Source organism: Paroedura picta, chromosome 2, assembly GCF_049243985.1.
Source record: "Paroedura picta isolate Pp20150507F chromosome 2, Ppicta_v3.0, whole genome shotgun sequence".
In the NCBI taxonomy this organism is placed as follows: Eukaryota; Metazoa; Chordata; class Lepidosauria; order Squamata; family Gekkonidae; genus Paroedura; species Paroedura picta.
The window spans coordinates 181,709,321-181,726,128 of record NC_135370.1 but is presented as its reverse complement, the minus strand read 5'-3'; the positions used below and the strand labels follow the sequence as shown (position 1 = coordinate 181,726,128).

At 58.8% G+C, this 16,808-nt stretch overlaps 1 protein-coding gene across 3 annotated transcripts in view; it reads right to left on the bottom strand.

Moving 5' to 3' along the window:
* The window catches only part of FRMD6 (FERM domain containing 6), a 160,496-nt gene that overhangs the window by 70,351 nt on the left and 73,337 nt on the right, over nt 1–16,808 (bottom strand). The window contains exon 1 of one of the 3 annotated variants that reach the window (XM_077324047.1): nt 11,042–11,237. The exons of 1 other annotated variant lie outside the window; for it this stretch is intronic. The gene's annotated coding sequence lies outside the window, so the exon portion shown is untranslated. Of the gene's footprint in view, nt 1–2,824; nt 2,990–11,041; nt 11,238–16,808 lie in introns of those variants that run through there. One more of the 3 variants, XM_077324049.1, reaches the window with a different exon arrangement.

Below are 16,808 nucleotides of genomic sequence, written 5' to 3'. Positions count from 1 at the left end.
AAAACAGTTTTTTAACAATAACAGTGAAAGGCAAACAAGGCATGCAAATTTAACAGAGCGATCCGGCAGCAATCCGAGTAGGGCCCCTGAAGAATGGGGTGACGGCTCAATCTTTGGCGGAAATAAACGAGGGAAAGGAAAAGGGGCAATTAATTGGCACCAGCCGGGGCAAACATAGCCTGGCAACCAGGCCAATTTGCAGATCTGGGGCACACACATTGAAACTGAGCGCGTGCGGGGATGAAGGCAGAGGGTCAACGGCCCAATAGGGGCCCCAAGGAGAGCAGGTAAAAATGCACTCTGCCCGGCCAACGAGGAACTGATTTGCAAAACGTGAAGAACATTGGCATGTTTTCACCAGCCTCAATGCCGCCTTATCAGGCCCCAGATGCCCATGGCATGGCGCTGGCGGGGGCTTATGGGAATTGTAGTCCATGGACATCTGGAATGCAACAGCTCGGCCCCCCCTGGCCAAGGACCAGAAGAAGGTGCTGTTGAGTCACAAGCAGAGGTGGTTGGCCCTTACCTGCCACTGTGTAGCAACCCACAAGGACTAACCAGGGCTGACACCCACCCAGCCCTTTCTGAAAACTGACGAGATCCGGCTAGCCTGGGCCATGCAGGTAAGAGGTTCAGAGGTGGCACACTTGGAAACAGAAGACTGAGCTGTCAGTGGCTATTAACCACAGCGGCTAAAACGAACCTCCACATTCAGAGGCAGTTAACCTCGGGATCCCAGGGGAAGGCCTCGCTTTCTAGGCCCTGTTTGCCAGCCATTCAAAACAAACAGATTGGCCACTGTGTGAGACAATATGCTGGACTGGAGGGACCCCTGGTCTGACCCAGCAGGGCTCTCCTGATATCCTTAGGAAGGCCTCGGCCTCTCTGCCCTGTTGCTGGCCCTCCAGAGGAACTGGCTGGCCCCTGTGTGAGACAGGAGGCTGGACTGGAGGGACCCCTGGTCTGACCCAGCAGGGCTCTCCTGATGTCCTTAGGAAGGCCTCGGCCTCTCTGCCCTGTTGCTGGCCCTCCAGAGGAACTGGCTGCCCCTGAGTGAGACAGGAGGCTGGACTGGAGGGACCCCTGGTCTGACCCAGCAGGGCTCTCCTGATGTCCTTAGGAAGGCCTCGGCCTCCCTGCCCTGTTGCTGGCCCTCCAGAGGAACTGGCTGGCCCCTGTGTGAGACAGGAGGCTGGACTGGATGGACCCCTGGTCTGATCCAGCAGGGCTCTCCTGATGTCCTTAGGAAGGCCTCGGCCTCTCTGCCCTGTTGCTGGCCCTCCAGAGGAACTGGCTGGCCCCTGTGTGAGACAGGAGGCTGGACTGGATGGCCCCCTGGTCTGACCCTGCAGGGCTCTCCTGATGTCCTTAGGAAGGCCTCGGCCTCTCTGTCCTGTTGCTGGCCCTCCAGAGGAACTGGCTGGCCCCTGTGTGAGACAGGAGGCTGGACTGGATGGACCCCTGGTCTGACCCAGCAGGGCTCTCCTGATGTCCTTAGGAAGGCCTCGGCCTCTCTGCCCTGTTGCTGGCCCTCCAGAGGAACTGGCTGGCCCCTGTGTGAGACAGGAGGCTGGACTGGATGGACCCCTGGTCTGATCCAGCAGGGCTCTCCTGATGTCCTTAGGAAGGCCTCGGCCTCTCTGCCCTGTTGCTGGCCCTCCAGAGGAACTGGCTGGCCCCTGTGTGAGACAGGAGGCTGGACTGGAGGGACCCCTGGTCTGGCCCAGCAGGGCTCTCCTGATGTCCTTAGGAAGGCCTCGGCCTCTCTGCCCTGTTGCTGGCCCTCCAGAGGGACTGGCTGGCCCCTGTGTGAGACAGGATGCTGGACTGGATGGACCCCTGGTCTGACCCAGCAGGGCTCTCCTGATGTCCTTAGGAAGGCCTCGGCCTCTCTGCCCTGTTGCTGGCCCTCCAGAGGAACTGGCTGGCCCCTGTGTGAGACAGGAGGCTGGACTGGATGGACCCCTGGTCTGATCCAGCAGGGCTCTCCTGATGTCCTTAGGAAGGCCTCGGCCTCTCTGCCCTGTTGCTGGCCCTCCAGAGGAACTGGCTGGCCCCTGTGTGAGACAGGAGGCTGGACTAAATGGTCACTGGTCTGATCCAGCAGGGTCTTCTGATACCAGAAGAGTTGAGTTTGTTACCCCTCTTTTCTATTCCCTAAGCAATCTCAAAGTGGCTTATGGTCATCTTTCCCTTCCTCTCCCCATGGCAAGGACGTGAGATAGGTAGGGGCGGAGAGGTCTTAGAGAACCGTACCTGGCTGTACAAAGGTTATTCAGGAGACCTCCTGTGGATGTCGAGTGGGAATCAACCCCATCTCTCCCAATTAGACTCAAACCGCTCTTCACCATGCTTGCTCTCTAGAGGCGTATTCAGAGACGCCACCTCCAAAAGAAGCATAGAAGACCTTCCATAGAATCACAGAGTTGGAAGGGACCTCCAGGGTCATCTAGTCCAACCCCCACACAATGCAGAAACTCACAGCTACAGCTTCCCTGGTATCCTTATCCGCATCCTGTGAAAGCAGCGCACACTGCTCATGGATACTACTGCATAAAAACACACACACCACAATGAGACAAAGGAAGAGGGTTGTGGAAGCACACCGCTCCCATCCTCAACACACCGGCACCAAAGTAGCATTCCAGGAAACTCAGGTCAGGATTGCGGCTAAACGCATACACACCACGCCAGACAGTTCTTTGGTGCCGGTGTCCCTTCCTGAAATATTTTAGCCCTCCCCCCCTGCTGCCGCTTTTTAACTTCCACACGAAACACACACTCTTCAGGCTAAATTACAGAGTGCTTTAGCTGCAAATCTTACCTCTGGACAGGAAGCAGTGCAGAAACCGACTGGCTGGATGCTTCAAACAATATTTAAACCCCAAAGATTCCCCGAGGAGGAAGGAATAGAATCAGGAGGGGGAAAAGAGGAAAAGAGGAACAATCCGCTGCAGCAAACCCTCCGCCTCTTCCCACAAAGGACAGTGAGAGACCCGGTTAAACATCCAAAGAGGAATTTAAGCCTACTCAGGATCCGTGGAGCCCCGTCCGGTTTCCAGCACGTTCGGAAAACGAAAAAGGGGGAGAAAGAGTTGAGATCATCCGAAATTTGGAATTTGCATTCATTTCTACATCTGGTCTGAATTACGCTTTTCATAGCGCTGTTTTCCATGTAATAGGATAATTGCTTACAGATTCGGGTTTTTTCTCCCCCTCCCTCCCTTCCGTCAATGCTTTCTCTCAAAAACAGCAGTTTTAAGGGGGGGAACATACCACCAAATTCTCTTGCAAAAGGACGGAGGCTGGAGGGGGGGGGGAGGACGCAGAATGGCAGGCCCGCCTTACTCCATGAAACGAAGGCCAGCGGAATATAAAGCAGATCCTTGGAGACGTTCCCCGAAAGGCCAAACAAGGCAAAGACGAAAAAGACACAAGAAGGGAGCACGATTCAATGTGGCAAAGTTGGCTTAGGAATCGCAGGACTCAAAAATTTCTTGCAACGGGGCACTGGACTAGAAGGCCTTGTTTTGGGGGGGCCCCAAGTAGGAGACTGGCCTGCAGTGAAGCTTCCCACCCACCCCGAATCCACATCTGGGGGCTCGGTTTCCAAGCTGCGACCGAACACCTTTCCCACGCAAACGGCTGCAGGGGGGGGGGGGTAACACCGCTAAGGACTCCTCTCCACGTTCCTGCAAAGAGGTCGTCCTGCTCTGTAGCCTGTTAGAGATGGAAGAGGCACCCCCTCCCCAATTAAGCCCCACCCCATGCGCTCCCTTTCAGCTGGGGAACGTTTGGCAGGCTCTGGGAAGAGGCACCCTGCCAGTAAAATAACCAGGCGCTAATTCTTCTCTGTGGGAAACCTTCTCTTTCGATTAATCTTCGTGGAGCGCTGTTTGCCGAGGATCTATTAATCCTGTTAAAGGACGACTCGGAAAAGGACTTGCTCTGGAGGAGACCCAAGGAAGCCGACCAGGGGAACCCAAGAGACTGAGACTGCGAATCCTTGGGCATCATTCGGACGAAGAGCCCGTCCGTGGCCGGATGTCAACAAATGCAGCATGGCCCTCCCCTCTTTCTGGACGGCCGCCAGGCCTTTCCTTTATTAATTGATGGTACTTGTTGTGCTTAAAATGCAACAACTCTGCCCAGAGAAGATCCCAGATCAGTTGAAATCATTCTCCCCTCTCCTACTTTATCCTCACAACAGCCCTGCAAGGTAGCTGAGGGGTAGAGAGTGCATTATTATTACTTAATTTATGAAGAAGGTCTCATACCCCGCTTCTCACTGCACAACAGAGTGTCAAAAAGGCTTATCACTGCCTTTCCTTCCTGTCCCCACAACACATCCCGTGAGATAGGTGGGGCTGGCAGAACAGCTATAACGGTGCTATGATGAGCCCAAGGTCACCCAGCTGCCTGCACAGGGAGGAGCGGGGAATCAAACCCAGCTCGCCAGATGAGAAGCCGCCACTCCAGTTCCTCTGCAGGGCCAGCAACAGGGCAGAGAGGCCGAGGCCTTCCTAAGGACATCAGGAGAGCCCTGCTGGGTCAGACCAGGGGTCCATCCAGTCCAGCCTCCTGTCTCACACAGGGGCCAGCCAGTTCCTCTGCAGGGCCAGCAACAGGGCAGAGAGGCCGAGGCCTTCCTAAGGACATCAGGAGAGCCCTGCTGGGTCAGACCAGGGGTCCCTCCAGTCCAGCCTCCTGCCTCACACAGGGGCCAGCCAGTTCCTCTGGAGGGCCAGCAACAGGGCAGAGAGGCCGAGGCCTTCCTAAGGACATCAGGAGAGCCCTGCTGGGTCAGACCAGGGGTCCATCCAGTCCAGCCTCCTGTCTTACACAGGGGCCAGCCAGTTCCTCTGGAGGGCCAGCAACAGGGCAGAGAGGCCGAGGCCTTCCTAAGGACATCAGGAGAGCCCTGCTGGGTCAGACCAGGGGTCCCTCCAGTCCAGCCTCCCGTCTCACACAGGGGCCAGCCAGTTCCTCTGGAGGGCCAGCAACAGGGCAGAGAGGCCGAGGCCTTCCTAAGGACATCAGGAGAGCCCTGCTGGGTCAGACCAGGGGTCCCTCCAGTCCAGCCTCCCGTCTCACACAGGGGCCGGCCAGTTCCTCTGGAGGGCCAGCAACAGGGCAGAGAGGCCGAGGCCTTCCTAAGGACATCAGGAGAGCCCTGCTGGGTCAGACCAGGGGTCCCTCCAGTCCAGCCTCCTGTCTCACACAGGGGCCAGCCAGTTCCTCTGGAGGGCCAGCAACAGGGCAGAGAGGCCGAGGCCTTCCTAAGGACATCAGGAGAGCCCTGCTGGGTCAGACCAGGGGTCCCTCCAGTCCAGCCTCCTGTCTCACACAGGGGCCAGCCAGTTCCTCTGGAGGGCCAGCAACAGGGCAGAGAGGCCGAGGCCTTCCTAAGGACATCAGGAGAGCCCTGCTGGGTCAGACCAGGGGTCCCTCCAGTCCAGCCTCCCGTCTCACACAGGGGCCAGCCAGTTCCTCTGGAGGGCCAGCAACAGGGCAGAGAGGCCGAGGCCTTCCTAAGGACATCAGGAGAGCCCTGCTGGGTCAGACCAGGGGTCCCTCCAGTCCAGCCTCCTGTCTCACACAGGGGCCAGCCAGTTCCTCTGGAGGGCCAGCAACAGGGCAGAGAGGCCGAGGCCTTCCTAAGGACATCAGGAGAGCCCTGCTGGGTCAGACCAGGGGTCCCTCCAGTCCAGCCTCCTGTCTCACACAGGGGCCAGCCAGTTCCTCTGGAGGGCCAGCAACAGGGCAGAGAGGCCGAGGCCTTCCTAAGGACATCAGGAGAGCCCTGCTGGGTCAGACCAGGGGTCCCTCCAGTCCAGCCTCCCGTCTCACACAGGGGCCAGCCAGTTCCTCTGGAGGGCCAGCAACAGGGCAGAGAGGCCGAGGCCTTCCTAAGGACATCAGGAGAGCCCTGCTGGGTCAGACCAGGGGTCCCTCCAGTCCAGCCTCCTGTCTCACACAGGGGCCAGCCAGTTCCTCTGGAGGGCCAGCAACAGGGCAGAGAGGCCGAGGCCTTCCTAAGGACATCAGGAGAGCCCTGCTGGGTCAGACCAGGGGTCCCTCCAGTCCAGCCTCCCGTCTCACACAGGGGCCAGCCAGTTCCTCTGGAGGGCCAGCAACAGGGCAGAGAGGCCGAGGCCTTCCTAAGGACATCAGGAGAGCCCTGCTGGGTCAGACCAGGGGTCCCTCCAGTCCAGCCTCCTGTCTCACACAGGGGCCAGCCAGTTCCTCTGGAGGGCCAGCAACAGGGCAGAGAGGCCGAGGCCTTCCTAAGGACATCAGGAGAGCCCTGCTGGGTCAGACCAGGGGTCCCTCCAGTCCAGCCTCCCGTCTCACACAGGGGCCAGCCAGTTCCTCTGGAGGGCCAGCAACAGGGCAGAGAGGCCGAGGCCTTCCTAAGGACATCAGGAGAGCCCTGCTGGGTCAGACCAGGGGTCCCTCCAGTCCAGCCTCCTGTCTCACACAGGGGCCAGCCAGTTCCTCTGGAGGGCCAGCAACAGGGCAGAGAGGCCGAGGCCTTCCCAAAGACACCAGACAAGGGACTCTGCTAGTGGGAAAAGATTCTATGAACACTTATTGCAGGTCTTCCTCTCAGGAGTCATATAAGGATGAAAATAGAGGAGATGGAGGAAGGTCCGGATGGAAATGGGATTGATAAACACTACTACAATGACATCTATCATAGATCCTTGTTCCAGGATAGAAAGCTTTGCTATCAGAACACCATTCCCAACATGTGTCTTTAATAAAAGCCATATGAGGCTTCTGAAATTATATTTTTGCCTTGGGTCATAGATGTTTATAACAATTTTAACTTGGACCAAAATTTAGCAACAATTGTATGGCATCAGGTCCCCCTCCCTGGCGGCTGGGCAGATCCTTCTCCTGGATGCTTGAGGTTGATCCTGCATTTGTCTTTTATTGATGAAGACAAGCAGGTGGGTGAAGGGGCTGGATGTTGTCCCCAAATTTAAACTGTGGTCCAATGACCACTGAACTGCTATATCAAAATGAAGGGCAGCTTGGCTTTTCGGTGTAAGGAAAAGTGCCCCAGATCTTCACCCCCATATTCTGTGCCAAAATGACACTGAAACAACAATGACAAATACTTTGAAACGTTTCTGTGTCTCCAGTCCTCACAGAGGCTCATCCAAGGTTGTAGATTGTCTCGCATGAAAATCATATCACACGTTTCCAAAAACCGGGGTGGGGAGAGAATATGGGATTTATTTTTTTAAGCACACCAAATTTCCAAATACGCTCAGCGGAAAAACTGAGTTCAGGCCACAAATTTTTTTCATGCTGAACATTTGGAACGAGCGGACTGCTTCTCACTCAAAAAGAGAACATATTTCATAGGAGGGTGGGGGTTCTTTTGCGCTAGCCCCCCCCCCAATTTCCTCTCCCCAACTGTTCTGTCCCCCTGTCCAGACCTTCACACCTCCAGGCACAGCAGAAATTTCCAGAGGCCATAATGTTTTCAAACTCCTAATATATTCATTGAGTTTGCTGCCTACTGAAGTTACATATTTACAAGGTTGATACAGTTGACCAGTGAGAAGACTCGGCTATGAATCAACATTTTCAGCATTCCTCCTCCGTGAAATTAAGGAATGACTGGCCTACCATGCAGGATTGTTGCATCATGCAAATTCCCTGGAGTATACGAAAAAGTGATGGAAGTAGAAAAGAGCCAGTCAGTGGGGTGTCTCACTCCTGCGTTGAGCAGGGGGTTGGACTAGATGGCCTGTATGGGCCCTTCCAACTCTATGATTCTATGGCCTGTATGGCCCCTTCCAACTCTATGATTCTATGAGTCTATGAGGTGCCTGCTAATCTGGCAAGCTGGGTTTGATTCCCTGCTCCTCCACATGCAGCCAGCTGGGTGACCGTGGGCTAGTCACAGTTTTGATAGTACAGTTCTGAGCGAGCAGTCATGTCAGCAGCTCTCTCAGCCTCACAGGGTGTCTGTTGTGGGGAGAGGAAGGGAAGACGCTTTGAGAATTGGGGCAGTGAAAAGCGGGGTATAAATAACCATCTTCCAGGAGCACCTTAAAGACTCACAAAATTTGAGACAGGGGATGAACTTTTGTAAGTCACTGCCCACTTCTTCAGATACAACTGACACATGAAATCTCCTCCCCCGACACAAATTTGGTTAGTCTTAAAGGTGTTCCTGGATTCTGAAGACGTCTCTCGTTCTTAGTCTGTGTGGAGCAGTCTAACATGGCTACCCATCTTGATCTACCTCCACTGACGAAAGTGTTAGCGATTCGAACACCGACCCTGCAAGGTAGGCTGGCTCTGCTTACGCATCGCAGATTGTACTGGGGAACGAGGAGGGAACACACAACTTGGTAACTTCTTTCTTAATGTTATAAGTGCTTATTCATGGCTGCTTAATAACTTTGTAACTTAACTGTGTTTAATAACTTTAAGAGGAAGACGTGACACAAATGTGGACTGACCCCCTTCAAGGAAGCTGCAGCCCTCTGTCTGTAAGACCTGAGCAAGGCTGTTAATGCCAAGATGTTTTTGGAGGTCATTAATTCATAGAGTTGGAAGGGACCTCCAGGGTCATCTAGACCAACCCTCTGCAGAACGCAGGAAACTCACAACTACCTGCCCACCCACAATGACCCCAATTCTATGCCCGGGTGATGTCTCCCGCTCAAAACCCCCAGAATCCCCGGCTAGTCTGGTCTGAAGGAAATTCTCCTGACCCCTAAAGTGGTGATGGTCATGCAAGGAAGGGCTACAAGAGCCAAGCACCGACATAATCCGTTCTGCCCACCCACTCACAATTTGCCTAAGTTCACAGAATCATTCATAGCCACATACATAACAGCCAACCCAATACGTCCCCCAAAGAACACTCAGATTCAGTGGTCGAAACCTGCTCAAAATCCCCGTTCCCAAAGTTGTTAAACTGGCCTCAACCAGGGCCTTTTTAGCTGTGGCCCCTGCCTGGTGGAACGTCAACCAGGTGAGATCAGGGCTCTGTGGAACCTTAAACAGTTCTGCAGGGTCTGTAAGGCGGAGCTGTTCTGCCAGGCCTTATGGTCTAAGGCAGGAGTAGTCAAACTGCGGCCCTCCAGATGTCCATGGACTACAATTCTCATGAGTCCCTGCCAGCTGGCAGGGGCTCATGGGAATTGTAGTCCATGGACATCTGGAGGGCCACAGTTTGACTATCCCTGGTCTAAGGTCAGAGCTAGGGCTCTTGCGATGTCTGTGGACTACAATTACCATGATGCTGGCAGGGGCTCATGGTGATTGTAGTCCATGGGGATTTGGAGAACCACAGCATGGCCCTGTCACCATACTTAAGAATAGATATGCATCCACTGCTTCCTTCTCTCTCTCTGGCATTGGTGTAGCATCGTATTCTGTAATCCCCTATTGTATTTATTGTACTTTTCACAAAAATGGATTATGACGTCAATCAACAGGATTTTTTGTTTAAATTTTATGAAACTTGGGACGGTAATGTTTACAGTTGCTACGAATCTCCGGAGTAGGGGCAGTCTAAAAATACAGAATGCACACACACGCAAAAATATTTTTTACGTTGCCTTTCCATCCGACCACAGTCTCTAAGGCAGGGAAACACTCAGGAGGAATCACAAATACGAACTCCCTTAACCTCTTCCTCCCCACCCAGCATCACCTCCCCTGCGCACCAATTCATTCACTCCTTTATTTCACTCCCTCCCCCAGAGAGAGGGGGCAGAGTTCTCCTCTCCGCCAGTTTATCCTCACAACAACCCTGTGAGGCAGGGTCGGTAGGCAAAGAGTGTGTGATTAGCCCAAGCTCAGCCAGCCAGCTTCCAGGGCAGAGGATTCGAACCTGGTTCGCCCTGCTCCTACCTCTACAATGCACCAGCTCTCCTCGGACCAGTCCCGGCTCATCCAGGCAAGTGAGTCAAGACCACCGGGACACAGGTGCGAATCCTCCCCCCTCCACCCACACACACACAAGCCCTGCCTGTCAAGCCGAGGGCTCTGCTCCAGGTGCAGCTAACATGCTGGGAAGGTGCTGGGATCGGGGCGCCCAGCAAAGCCTCCGTCCCCCAGAGGGTCTCCTCGTGCGGAGCACCCTCCCTCCGCCGCAGCCAGAAGCTGCCGGGAGCATGCGACAAGCGCATCCCTCGCCTCACACGACCCGCTCCAGCCCAGCGCCGTGCCTCTGAGCCTGTGCAGACGGCTCAGGGGAGGGGAGGAAAGCCGCCCCGAGAGAAGCCGATCTCCCCCGAGCCCCCTAGGAGAGCAACCGACCTGGCCCTACCAAAAAAGCAGGGTCCCCCTCGATGCCACTAACCCCCAACAAGACCCCCAAGCAGGGGTCTCCTTACCCCCCATCACCCCAGAGACAAGTGGGGGGGGGGCGACTGCCTCCATTAAGACCACCAAGCAGAGCCAAGGAGTCCGGTCCCCTCCAAGACAGGCTCTCTCCAGCCCCTCAAGACGGGGGGACGACGACGACTGCCCCGACTGAGACCCCCAAGCAGAGCCAAAGAGCCTGGCCCCCTCCAAAGCAAAGCCCCCCCCCAGCCCCAAAGGCGGTCGGTCGGGTGGGGGGAGCAGATCTCCACTAACAGCCCCCCCCCCAACCACAGCAAAACAGCCTGGACATCCCCCCTTCGAAGCGGGGCGCCCCAAAGACCAGGGGAAAAAAAAAAAGAGACTGCCTCCATTGAGACCCCCAACCAGAGCAGAACACCCTAGAGACACCCCCCTCGAAGCAGCCCACCCCAGCCCCCCAAAGGCAAACGGGGAGGGGGGGACAGACTGCCTCCATTAAGACCCCCACGCTGAGCCAAAAAGCAGATTCCCGCAGCCCCCCAAATAAGGGGGGCGACGGCCTCCACTGACCCCCCCCCCAGCTGGCCCCCCCAGCAAGGTCTCCCGAGCCCCCCGTCCTCCCAGCAGGGTCCCCAAACTTTCCCTCCCACCCACCGACCGCCGGGCCCCCGCTATCCCCGGGCTGCAGCGCGCCGTCCCCGGCCGGGCTCCGACCTACCTCGGCGGCTGCCCCGGGAGCCCCGCGCCTTCCCCGCCGCTCCTCCCCTCGCGCTGCCCGGGCGCCGACTGCGAGCCCGCCTGGCCGCCACACATGGGAAGAGCCCGGCCGGAGGGCCGCACCAAGCGCCAGGGGGCGGCAGGGGGGGCGGCGCCGACGGACCGAGGAGGCCACTCGCCCAACAGCCGCCCCCGCCGCCGCCGCCGCGCCCCGGCCCGGCCCGGGAAACCTCTCGCCGCCCCTCGGCCCGTCCCGGGGGAGGCAGACCCGCGCTCGGTTCGGCGGAGAGGCACATCGCCCACTTGCCTCTCTTTGTCCCCCCCCCTCGCATTGGTACGCTCCCCCCCACTCCCCCCGTCCGTCTCCACTCTTCGTGGCCGGCTCGGAATGACGAGCGGAGCGCCCCGCAGGCGGCGGTGTTGGGAAGGCTGCAAGGCTGAGAGCCAGAGAGCCCGCTGGGGAGAGGCGGCGCACAGAAGGCTCCCATGGGAGGAGAGGGGAGGGGAGGGGAGGGGAGGGGAGGGGAGGCACAACATCAGCCCAGCCCAGCCCAGCCGGATCGGAGCCCCACCAGCATCCTGTCTGCAGGGCCAGCAACAGGGCAGAGAGGCCGAGGCTTTCCTAAGAGCATCAGGAGAGCACTGCTGGGTCAGACCAGGGGTCCCTCCAGTCCAGCCTCCTGTTTCACACAGGGGCCAGCCAGTTCCTCTGGAGGGCCAGCAACAGGGCAGGGAGGCCGAGGCCTTCCTAAGGACATCAGGGGAGCCCTGCTGGGTCAGACCAGGGAGGGTCCATCCAGTCCAGCCTCCTGTCTCACACAGGGGCCAGCCAGTTCCTCTGGAGGGCCAGCAACAGGGCAGAGAGGCCGAGGCCTTCCTAAGGACATCAGGAGAGCCCTGCTGGGTCAGACCAGGGGTCCCTCCAGTCCAGCCTCCTGTCTCACACAGGGGCCAGCCAGTTCCTCTGGAGGGCCAGCAACAGGGCAGAGAGGCCGAGGCCTTCCCAAGGACATCAGGAGAGCCCTGCTGGGTCAGACCAGGGGTCCATCCAATCCAGCCTCCTGTCTCACTCAGAGGCCAGCCAGTTCCTCTGGAGGGCCAGCAACAGGGCAGAGAGGCCGAGGCCTTCCTAAGGACATCAGGAGAGCCCTGCTGGGTCAGACCAGGGGTCCCTCCAGTCCAGCCTCCTGTCTCACTCAGGGGCCAGCCAGTTCCTCTGGAGGGCCAGCAACAGGGCAGAGAGGCCGAGGCCTTCCTAAGGACATCAGGAGAGCCCTGCTGGGTCAGACCAGGGGTCCCTCCAGTCCAGCCTCCTGTCTCACTCAGGGGCCAGCCAGTTCCTCTGGAGGGCCAGCAACAGGGCAGAGAGGCCGAGGCCTTCCTAAGGACATCAGGAGAGCCCTGCTGGGTCAGACCAGGGGTCCCTCCAGTCCAGCCTCCTGTCTCACTCAGGGGCCAGCCAGTTCCTCTGGAGGGCCAGCAACAGGGCAGAGAGGCCGAGGCTTTCCTAAGGACATCAGGAGAGCCCTGCTGGGTCAGACCAGGGGTCCCTCCAGTCCAGCCTCCTGTCTCACTCAGGGGCCAGCCAGTTCCTCTGGAGGGCCAGCAACAGGGCAGAGAGGCCGAGGCCTTCCTAAGGACATCAGGAGAGCCCTGCTGGGTCAGACCAGGGGTCCCTCCAGTCCAGCCTCCTGTCTCACTCAGGGGCCAGCCAGTTCCTCTGGAGGGCCAGCAACAGGGCAGAGAGGCCGAGGCTTTCCTAAGGACATCAGGCGAGCCCTGCTGGGTCAGACCAGGGGTCCCTCCAGTCCAGCCTCCTGTCTCACTCAGGGGCCAGCCAGTTCCTCTGGAGGGCCAGCAACAGGGCAGAGAGGCCGAGGCCTTCCTAAGGACATCAGGAGAGCCCTGCTGGGTCAGACCAGGGGTCCCTCCAGTCCAGCCTCCTGTCTCACTCAGGGGCCAGCCAGTTCCTCTGGAGGGCCAGCAACAGGGCAGAGAGGCCGAGGCCTTCCTAAGGACATCAGGAGAGCCCTGCTGGGTCAGACCAGGGGTCCCTCCAGTCCAGCCTCCTGTCTCACTCAGGGGCCAGCCAGTTCCTCTGGAGGGCCAGCAACAGGGCAGAGAGGCCGAGGCCTTCCTAAGGACATCAGGAGAGCCCTGCTGGGTCAGACCAGGGGTCCCTCCAGTCCAGCCTCCTGTCTCACTCAGGGGCCAGCCAGTTCCTCTGGAGGGCCAGCAACAGGGCAGAGAGGCCGAGGCTTTCCTAAGGACATCAGGAGAGCCCTGCTGGGTCAGACCAGGGGTCCCTCCAGTCCAGCCTCCTGTCTCACTCAGGGGCCAGCCAGTTCCTCTGGAGGGCCAGCAACAGGGCAGAGAGGCCGAGGCCTTCCTAAGGACATCAGGAGAGCCCTGCTGGGTCAGACCAGGGGTCCCTCCAGTCCAGCCTCCTGTCTCACTCAGGGGCCAGCCAGTTCCTCTGGAGGGCCAGCAACAGGGCAGAGAGGCCGAGGCTTTCCTAAGGACATCAGGCGAGCCCTGCTGGGTCAGACCAGGGGTCCCTCCAGTCCAGCCTCCTGTCTCACTCAGGGGCCAGCCAGTTCCTCTGGAGGGCCAGCAACAGGGCAGAGAGGCCGAGGCCTTCCTAAGGACATCAGGAGAGCCCTGCTGGGTCAGACCAGGGGTCCATCCAGTCCAGCCTCCCGTCTCACACAGGGGCCAGCCAGTTCCTCTGGAGGGCCAGCAACAGCGCAGAGAGGCCGAGGCCTTCCTAAGGACATCAGGAGAACCCTGCTGGGTCAGACCAGGGGTCCATCCAGTCCAGCCTCCTGTCTCACACAGGGGCCAGCCAGTTCCTCTGGAGGGCCAGCAACAGCGCAGAGAGGCCGAGGCCTTCCTAAGGACATCAGGAGAGCCCTGCTGGGTCAGACCAGGGGTCCATCCAGTCCAGCCTCCTGTCTCACTCAGGGGCCAGCCAGTTCCTCTGGAGGGCCAGCAACAGCGCAGAGAGGCCGAGGCCTTCCTAAGGACATCAGGAGAGCCCTGCTGGGTCAGACCAGAGGTCCATCCAGTCCAGCCTCCTGTCTCACTCAGGGGCCAGCCAGTTCCTCTGGAGGGCCAGCAACAGCGCAGAGAGGCCGAGGCCTTCCTAAGGACATCAGGAGAACCCTGCTGGGTCAGACCAGGGGTCCATCCAGTCCAGCCTCCTGTCTCACACAGGGGCCAGCCAGTTCCTCTGGAGGGCCAACAACAGGGCAGAGAGGCCGAGGCCTTCCTAAGGACATCAGGAGAGCCCTGCTGGGTCAGACCAGGGGTCCATCCAGTCCAGCCTCCTGTCTCTCACAGGGGACAGCCAGTTCCTCTGGAGGGCCAGCAACAGGGCAGAGAGGCCGAGGCCTTCCTAAGAGCATCAGAAGAGCCCTGCTCTGTCAGACCAGGGGTCCATCCCGTCCAGCCTCCTGTCTCACACAGGGGCCAGCCAGTTCCTCTGGAGGGACAGCAACAGGGCAGAGAGGCCGAGGCCTTCCTAAGGACATCAGGAGAGCCCTGCTGGGTCAGACCAGGGGTCCCTCCAGTCCAGCCTCCTGCCTCACACAGGGGCCAGCCAGTTCCTCTGGAGGGCCAGCAACAGGGCAGAGAGGCCGAGGCCTTCCTAAGGACATCAGGAGAGCCCTGCTGGGTCAGACCAGGGGTCCCTCCAGTCCAGCCTCCTGCCTCACACAGGGGCCAGCCAGTTCCTCTGGAGGGCCAGCAACAGGGCAGAGAGGCCGAGGCCTTCCTAAGGACATCAGGAGAGCCCTGCTGGGTCAGACCAGGGGTCCATCCAGTCCAGCCTCCTGTCTCACCAGGGGCCAGCCAGTTCCTCTGGAGGGCCAGCAACAGCGCAGAGAGGCCGAGGCCTTCCTAAGGACATCAGGAGAGCCCTGCTGGGTCAGACCAGGGGTCCATCCAGTCCAGCCTCCTGTCTCACTCAGGGGCCAGCCAGTTCCTCTGGAGGGCCAGCAACAGGGCAGAGAGGCCGAGGCCTTCCTAAGGACATCAGGAGAGCCCTGCTGGGTCAGACCAGGGGTCCCTCCAGTCCAGCCTCCTGTCTCACACAGGGGCCAGCCAGTTCCTCTGGAGGGCCAGCAACAGGGCAGAGAGGCCGAGGCCTTCGTAAGGACATCAGGGGAGCCCTGCTGGGTCAGACCAGGGGTCCATCCAGTCCAGCCTCCTGTCTCACACAGGGGCCAGCCAGTTCCTCTGGAGGGCCAGCAACAGGGCAGAGAGGCCGAGGCCTTCCTAAGGACATCAGGAGAGCCCTGCTGGGTCAGACCAGGGGTCCATCCAGTGCAGCCTCCTGTCTCACACAGGGGCCAGCCAGTTCCTCTGGAGGGCCAGCAACAGGGCAGAGAGGCCGAGGCCTTCGTAAGGACATCAGGGGAGCCCTGCTGGGTCAGACCAGGGGTCCATCCAGTCCAGCCTCCTGTCTCACACAGGGGCCAGCCAGTTCCTCTGGAGGGCCAGCAACAGGGCAGAGAGGCCGAGGCCTTCCTAAGGACATCAGGAGAGCCCTGCTGGGTCAGACCAGGGGTCCATCCAGTGCAGCCTCCTGTCTCACACAGGGGCCAGCCAGTTCCTCTGGAGGGCCAGCAACAGGGCAGAGAGGCCGAGGCCTTCGTAAGGACATCAGGGGAGCCCTGCTGGGTCAGACCAGGGGTCCATCCAGTCCAGCCTCCTGTCTCACACAGGGGCCAGCCAGTTCCTCTGGAGGGCCAGCAACAGGGCAGTGAGGCCGAGGCCTTCCTAAGGACATCAGGAGAGCCCTGCTGGGTCAGACCAGGGGTCCCTCCAGTCCAGCCTCCCGTCTCACACAGGGGCCAGCCAGTTCCTCTGGAGGGCCAGCAACAGGGCAGACAGGCCGAGGCCTTTCTAAGGACATCAGGAGAGCCCTGCTGGGTCAGACCAGGGGTCCCTCCTGTCCAGCCTCCTGTCTCACACAGGGGCCAGCCAGTTCCTCTGGAGGGCCAGCAACAGGGCAGAGAGGCCGAGGCCTTCCTAAGAACATCAGGAGAGCCCTGCTGGGTCAGACCAGGGGTCCCTCCTGTCCAACCTGCTGTCTCACACAGGGGCCAGCCAGTTCCTCTGGAGGGCCAGCAACAGGGCAGAGAGGCCGAGGCCTTCCTAAGGACATCAGGAGAGCCCTGCTGGGTCAGACCAGGGGTCCCTCCTGTCCAGCCTCCTGTCTCACACAGGGGCCAGCCAGTTCCTCTGGAGGGCCAGCAACAGGGCAGAGAGGCCGAGGCCTTCCTAAGAACATCAGGAGAGCCCTGCTGGGTCAGACCAGGGGTCCCTCCTGTCCAGCCTACTGTCTCACACAGGAGGGCCAACAACAGAGGGAAGGAAGAGATTCTTTTCGGAAAGATGGGGCTGGCAGTGCCCATGATAGAGCTGAATTCTGCTGGATGAACCTCCCAGGAGAGGACCCTTTTAATTGCATTTCTGTCTTCCAGAAACGTGAGAGGCAAACAACAACCAAGGAGTCATTTTTCTTTTTCTTTTTGGTATGTTGCAATCTTGTTGAGGGCTTGGTTGGTCGAATCCTTATAGGGTGCTTATTCAGCTCACCTGGTGCCATTTGGCAACCCCCCCCCCAGCTGTGTTAAACCTATCAATAAGTCTGATGCAGTTGCCTTCACAACCCTTTTAGGTCCTTCAAGATCCCTCAATGGCTATTGTCCCCAAGGCTTAGATGGAACACTCTGCCGGGGGCAGTGATGCTCTCGGGGCTT